This window comes from Otolemur garnettii, unplaced genomic scaffold (genome assembly GCF_000181295.1).
Source record: "Otolemur garnettii isolate 467f Iridium unplaced genomic scaffold, OtoGar3 scaffold00003, whole genome shotgun sequence".
Taxonomy (NCBI): Eukaryota; Metazoa; Chordata; class Mammalia; order Primates; family Galagidae; genus Otolemur; species Otolemur garnettii.
The window spans coordinates 30,389,061-30,396,307 of record NW_003852398.1 but is presented as its reverse complement, the minus strand read 5'-3'; the positions used below and the strand labels follow the sequence as shown (position 1 = coordinate 30,396,307).

The following is a 7,247-nucleotide window of genomic DNA, read 5'->3' as shown; positions in this document are numbered from 1 at the left end:
GCTGGGGATTCGAACCCGCCACCTTAGGTGTACGTGGCTGGCGCCCTAGCCCATTGAGCTATAGGCGCCGAGCCAACTATTCACTCTTTCCACAGGATTTTCTGCACACTTGGCTTAGAACATAAAGAAAAGTTAGATGTTATTTTCCCCTCCAAGGGTAGAATGGGAATTGCTGGTTGCCAAGTCAGCATTCATACTGTCCATTTGTCTTCAGATTAGAATCCAGTTTTCCCCACAACCCTAATAAGCACTCAGAGACCTGGAGAGAAGCTGACCTACCTGCAGCTTCAGGGGGGGGCCTGATTTGTCTGGGAATGATCCCCACTGCCAGAGAATGGGCTATGGCCCCATCTGGACCAATGAGGCATGAAGAGAGGTTTACTGGGGGCTTCTGGAAATTAGCTCCTCTCCCCCTGTATGAACAAGGACGTGCCCCCACCTAAAGCCAGCAGGCATCCTGTGGGCAGACAGCCCCGACCTGATCCCATCCCTAGGATGAGAGGAGCCAATCACCAGGAAAAAGCTGGGCTTCCAGGGAACATTGTGGGGTCCCTGGACCAACTGCCCCTAAATACCACTCCATCTTCATTGCCCCATATGAACAAAACCTCTTGGTAGTCTAAGCTACTTTGAGTTGGATTCTGTTTCTTATAATCTAAAGAACCCTAATTGGTAAAAATATTACAGTCTAAAGTTAGCTCCTCTGGAGAGATATTTTCTAAAATCAAGCCATAAGATAAAATATTCTATTGGAGCTATGTTGCAAATTTCTCAAAGATAAGACTGAATGTAATATTTCTTTATATACTTCTATCATGCAAAGAACACAAAATAGTGAATCCTTCATGTGATTCAGAATAATGTATGAATAAGTGCTTTTATAGTAGAAACTGCTATTCAAATAATAAAGGAAATATGATACTAATACAACCTCTTACTATAATAATAATAGCAGCTAACATAATTGCTGAGAGTACTTTGCATGTATTAGTTTATTTAATCTTCACCACAATAGCCAGGTACTGTTATTATCCACAGTTTGCAGGTTACAAAACTGAGGCACATTGACTCAGATGCATATAAGAGTGTTTGCATAAGATGAAAATTCTCAGCAGTCAAGTAACTAATGACTAATAAAAATAAAACCTTAAAGGCCAGGCGTGTTGGCTCCCACCTGTAATCCTAGCACTCTGGGAGACTGAGGGAGGTGGATTACCCTAAGCTCACAGGTTCAAGACCAGCCTGAGCCAGAGCGAGACCTCATCTCTAAAATAGCTGAACCTTGTGGTGGGTGGCTGTAGTCCCAGCTACCCGGGAGGCTGAGGCAAGAGAATCGCCTAAGCCCAAGAGGTAGAAGTTGCTGTAAGCTATGACACTACAGCACTCTACTGAGAGCCACAAATTAAGACTCTGTCTCAAAAAAATAAGTTAATTAAATAAAATAAATTTTAAAAAAATGTAAAGTCTCAGGCTCCAAGCAGTAGGATTTATCTAAGGCAGTTCCTAACAGGATTGTGTTTCATCTTCTTGACAACATAAGAAGGTAAAAAGTATAGATCTATTTAGTTTTTATACCTTAATATGTTGATTATAGATTCTTGGAAATCTATTTTTTTTTTCATTTGCTACAGTCTAAAGGTTATTGTAAAAGCATTCAACAATCTATGCTTTTATGGTCCAATCTGTTAATCTTTACCAACTTCCTAAAATGTATCTACTTGTTAACCTAGACAGACCGAGCCATGTATTTGAGGCAAACTCCCCCCATATTCAAATCTTTATTAGTCAGTAATAAGGTTTGGATATTTGGCAACCTCCACATGACATGATGAATTTTTTTTAATGCAGGAGCTGCCAAAGTTTTAGTGTTTAATAATTAACAGCACAACTGTCCAAGGTCTGAGATGTGAGCATACCACATTCAAGAAACTGGGGGTAAATCACTCTATAAACTGTAAAGTATGTGATAAGAATGCACATTTTATAATATAAAACCTGCCTACACATAGTAATTACTTGCAAAAAGTACTCGATCTTCTCTTGGGTTAGGAAAAAAGCATTCCAGATTTCAGTATAAATTATTAGCAACCTTCAACTCTTCTGTGTGGCAAGTATCTTGTTTTCATCTTCCAGTTCTTCTGCTCCAGCCCGTGTCAGGAGGTCTGCGATGTTTTTTTTCCAGATCATCACTGCAACTACTCACATCATCAGTTTTTCCAGTGTTCTGGTCAGACATGTACTGAAATTCATTGTGCATCTGCCTCAGGAGTGTCTGCGCCACTGAGGTGAGACCTTGCACTGTCTTGGGGTCAGTCTTAGCCCTCTACCTGGTTCCCAGCTTGGTGGTGATGTCTCAGACTGTCACCTACACTTCATTTGCCCTCACAAGCATCCCCAGGTACTGCTTCTGGCAAGGAGATCAGCCTGGTGTTGACAGGGGCGCTGTGGGAGGTGTCTGGCTCAGGAGGGGCAGGCCCTCATGAATGGCTTGGTGCCCTCCGCCTGGTCGTGGTGCTGTTCTCTATTAGTTCATGTGAGAGTTGGCTAGACTGTGACACTGCCTCCTCTCTGTCTTGCTCCTTCTCTCCCCATGTGACACAGCTGCTCCCTCCTTGACCTGGGTCTCAACTGGAAGCTCCCTGAAGCCTTCTGCAGAGCCATGAGCCGAATAAACCTTTTTTCTTTATAAATCAGCCTCAAATGTCCCTTTATAGCGACACAAACCAGACACAGTCAGGGTTCTCCAAAGAAACAGAATTAATAGGATACATGTAGACAGATAACAGGGGATTTATCATAGAATTGGCTTATGTGGTTAGTGAGGCAGGGACGCTCCACAATTTGCTTTCTGCAATCAGAACAGGAAATCCGATGGTGTCAGTGTGGGCCTGAGAACCAGGGTGGGGCACTGGTGTAAGTCTCAGAGGACAGAGACCTAAGAACCTGGGTTCTGAGGTCCAAGAGCAAAAGATGAAAGATGTCCCTGCCCCATGAGACAGTGAATTCACCCTTCCTCTGCCTTTTTGTTCTCTCCAGGCCCTCAGGGGATTGGATGGTGTATTAGTGAGGTGAGATCTTTACTGAATCCTCTGATTCAAATACTAATGTTGTCACTCACAGACACAGAAACACTGTTTCACCAGTTGCCCAGGCATCCCTTACTCTAGTCAAGTTGAAACATGAAATTAACTATCACGTGCTCCAATGCTCCATGTCTTTGTCTTTGGTGAGTAAATACCCAGATAGGTAACATTTACTGTTGCTTCTATTAGTAAACATTTTTAGGAGACAACCACGTGCTAGGCATTTTCCTAGATGCTGAGGAAACATTAATAAAATAGAGTCAACATCCTCAAGGAGGTTACCTTCTAATGAAGAAAACAGATAGTGCAGAAAGTGTCACACAAGTAAATACAAAATTATTCATTGTGCCTTGAAAGAAAAGCAAAGGGGATGCTGAGAGAGAGTGAAAGGCGCATCTCCTTCCTGTATGCCCAGGGAAGCTCCCAGAGGAAGTGGCATGAAACAGACTCCAGAGAAAAAAAGCCACGGTGTCTTGTGTTTTCTCCTACCCAGCATCCATTCACATTTTCCATAATCACAGCCCACGTCTTCCTAGAGAAAATACTCTGCCTCCATCTCAGCCCAGGTGTTCTGGAGACATTTCTGCCACCTCTGGCTCCCAGGGTGAGATCAAAACCTAGGCTAAGCCAATCAGTGATGATTCCATTGGTTCAGGGGTGAGGCCGTGACCTCTGTTAGGCCACCACAACAGCAAGGCTCCCTCTAGGAGCCTCGGTTTATGCTATCAGGATAGCAGGCTGTCTTCTCCACGGCATTGAGTATTGTGAAGATACAACCTAAAAACTAAAAGAGAAGATAATATGTAACTGAAAGGCAGCTAAATCAAGAACTGGACCCTCATGCTGTCGTTTGAGCTCTGATTTAAGCCTATGCTTAATCATACCTACCCATGACAACACGTTCCTTTTTGGCAAAAGCAAGCATGGTAGTCATTAGTGCTAGTCTTTCCCCGCCCCAGGTTCTGTTCCTCTGGACGTGTGGTAGGACTGCATTTGCTCCCTCCTTGAAGTTAGACACTCCAGACTATAGTGATGTTAGGGAACATGAAGAATGGAAGGATTTTAATTTCATTTTGGAGAGAAAATGATAAGAAATAATTTTTCCCAGCCAAACTCTTCACTTCCTCATTTTGATGTTTAAAATGTCAAAAGGCAGCATAAAAAAAGAAATAAGCTATACATCCTGGGACAGACACCCCCCCCCCCAGCTCTTGAGTTAAGTCAGCTAATAAGTAGTATATGACTTGGGCAGTACCTGTGGCTCAGTGGGTAGGTCACAGGCCCCATATACCAAGGGTGGCGGATTCAAACCCGGCCCCAGCCAAACTGCAACAAAAACTAGCTGAGTGTTGTGGCAGGCGCCTGTAGTCTCAGCTGCTCAGGAGGCTAAGGCAAGAAAATTGCCTAAGCCCAAGAGTTGGAGGTTGCTGTGAGCTGTGACAGCACAGCACTCTAGCAAGGGCAACAAAGTGAGACTCTAAAAAATAATAATAAATAAATAAGTAGTATATGACTTTGGACAGGTCGTCAGGCTTCTCAGACCTTCCCTTCTTCAGCTCTGTAAGAGTGAGAGGGAGTTAGGCAGAATGTCTCCACTTTTTCCTTTAAGCACTGACAGTCTCTGCAGGCCGATCATAGAAAGCTAGAGGTGAATGGGATAAATATTCCCATAAGACCTTGTCATAGTCTAGTCATTTTGTGAATGATGAGAGTAAAATAACACTCGGTGATACTGAAAGGACTAGAATCTATTATAATTTTGTAGCAATAGTTTCTTTATCAGAAATGTCTGAAAAATGGCCAAGATAGTGTATGCGCTACATTATCAACATGATTCACTCTGACTTGGGTTCAGACAGACCCTTCTACATCATCTGTTCCTCCAAATACAGCAAACCATCTGGGATGCACAAAAGGTACCAACCAATATCTGACAAGGTAAACTTCAGAGGCGCTTTATCGGAACACAGTTTACTAAAGCAGAACTCCCCACAAGGTTTGCTTGAGATGCTTTGACACAACGCCTGAACACAGATGCATTTTTAGTAGTTATTCCTCCTGAATTTGTGTTTTAATTACAGGAATAGCCATTTGCTTAATGTTTCTGACCATCTCTGCTCCCTTACTCACCTCAGCCTAATTACTGAATTTTGAGAAAAAAATGAGATATAACCATTTGTGGACGAATGGATAAAGAAAGCATGGCATATATACACAATGGAACACTATCTGGCCTTTAAAAAGAAGACAATCCTATCATTTGTGACAATATAAATGAACCTGGAGGATAGTATATTAAGTGAAATAAGCCAGCCATAGAAAGAAAGTACTGCACAATCTAATTATGTGAAATCTTTAAAAAGTAATAACCATAATTAATGGCAGAGAGTAGAATGGTGTTACCAGGGCCAGGCGAGTAAGAACGGGGATTATGGAGATGTTGGTCAAAGGATACAAAATTTCAGTTAGACAGGAAAATAAGTTCAAGGCAGCTATTATACAACATGGTTACTATAGTTAATAACAATGTATCATAGACCTGAAAATTGCTGACAGCAGATTTTAAATGTTCTCACCACAAATAAATGGTAAGTATGTGAGGTTTAGCTACTCCACCATGTATATGTATTTCAGAACAGCGTGTTGTATAATATATATATATACACACAATTTTTATTTGTCAAATAAAGTAATCAATTGATAATAATAGAGTACAGCAGCTCAGTTTTTCCCTCCTTATGCTTTTTATTTTTATTTTTTATTTTTTTTTTTGACACAGAGTCTCCCACAGACCACAGCAATCACACAGCTCACAGCAACCTCCAACTCCTGGGCTCAAGCGAGTCTCCTGCCTCAGCCTCCCAAGTAGCTGGGACTACAGGCAGTCGGCCACAACGCCTGGCCATTTTTTGGTTGCAGCCATCATTGTTGTTTGGCGGGCACGGGCTGGGGATTCGAACCCGCCACCTTAGGTGTATGTGGCTGGCGCCTTAGCCCCTTGAGCCACAGGTGCCGAGCCTCCTTATGCTTTTTAGATCTGTCAGTTTCTACTATGAGGTTATTGGGACCAGGCTGCAGGGAAGCTCTGTGGGTGAATATCTCCCTCTGAGCCTCAGATCCACTCTTAGGGATCCCATAATCAACCAGCGCTCAAGCCACAACCCCAGGGCAGCCTTCATTAGTAATGAGGCTGATGTTTTGAGCTCCACCTCCCCGATTTCAGATGATGCTGAACTTGATTGAGGGTAAGTGACATTGATTGAGTTCCTTCAGATCCCAACACTTATGTATTTATTTTAATGTGCACTGGAAAAATGTATGACCACTTAATTAAACCCTACAATTCTATGGACACTGTTGCTTAATAGAAAGCTAATTGTTTTAAAAGGTTCAATTTGATGTTGAATAAATAAAAATATTAAGAAAACAATAACAGGTGGTACAAAATTATGAATTTAGAAATTACAGCAACAAATTATGAATTATGTGAATGACAGACTCTGAGAATTACTAACCCAAAGAGGAAAATTGATAGGAGATATGTCTTGGCTCCACTGGGTAGTTTCATCATTGCAAAAGGATTGTCAATTCAAGAAAAAGGGTGTAGCTGATGAAATCTTATATAAGAAAAGTATGGAACTGCTACGTAGTTAGCTAAATTGGAAATATCAGTGTGAAATAACAACCTTAAAAAGTGTTTCTTCAGCTCTGAGTGGCTTGGCAGCAACAGCAATAGTGTTCTGGTTCCCCCTCCTCACAAGCTCACGTGCACTCCCAGCTTCAGGACTTTAACATTATTCTCTACTAAAAGGAAAAAGAATCCCTTGGAGGATAGGTAATTCCATGATTTAAGAGAGAAAAAATAAACCAGAACATCTCTCCAACATCCTATTTTTGCCAAAAAGTAAGGATGTTTTCAAGGATGCCAGGGTAATGTGTAAAGACCAAGGGAGCCAACATAAAGGCCTTCCCACAAACTATATGGTGACAATTTTAAAAAATAAAATCTTCACTATAAAAACAAAGCACAGATACCAATGAGAGAGAGAGAAACAAAAATCAAACTTATTCTCAGATCCAAAAAGTAGAATTTTGCTGCTAACCTCTTAAGGCCCTTCAATGAGCCTCATTCCAATTACACCCCCTTCTCTTTCAGCGTCTCCT

The 7,247-nt window shown here is 41.7% G+C and overlaps 1 pseudogene; it reads right to left on the bottom strand.

The window, feature by feature from the left end:
• Window positions 1–2,062: 2,062 nt before the first annotated feature.
• LOC100948354 overlaps window positions 2,063–7,247 on the bottom strand; it is a 15,033-nt pseudogene continuing 9,848 nt past the window's right edge.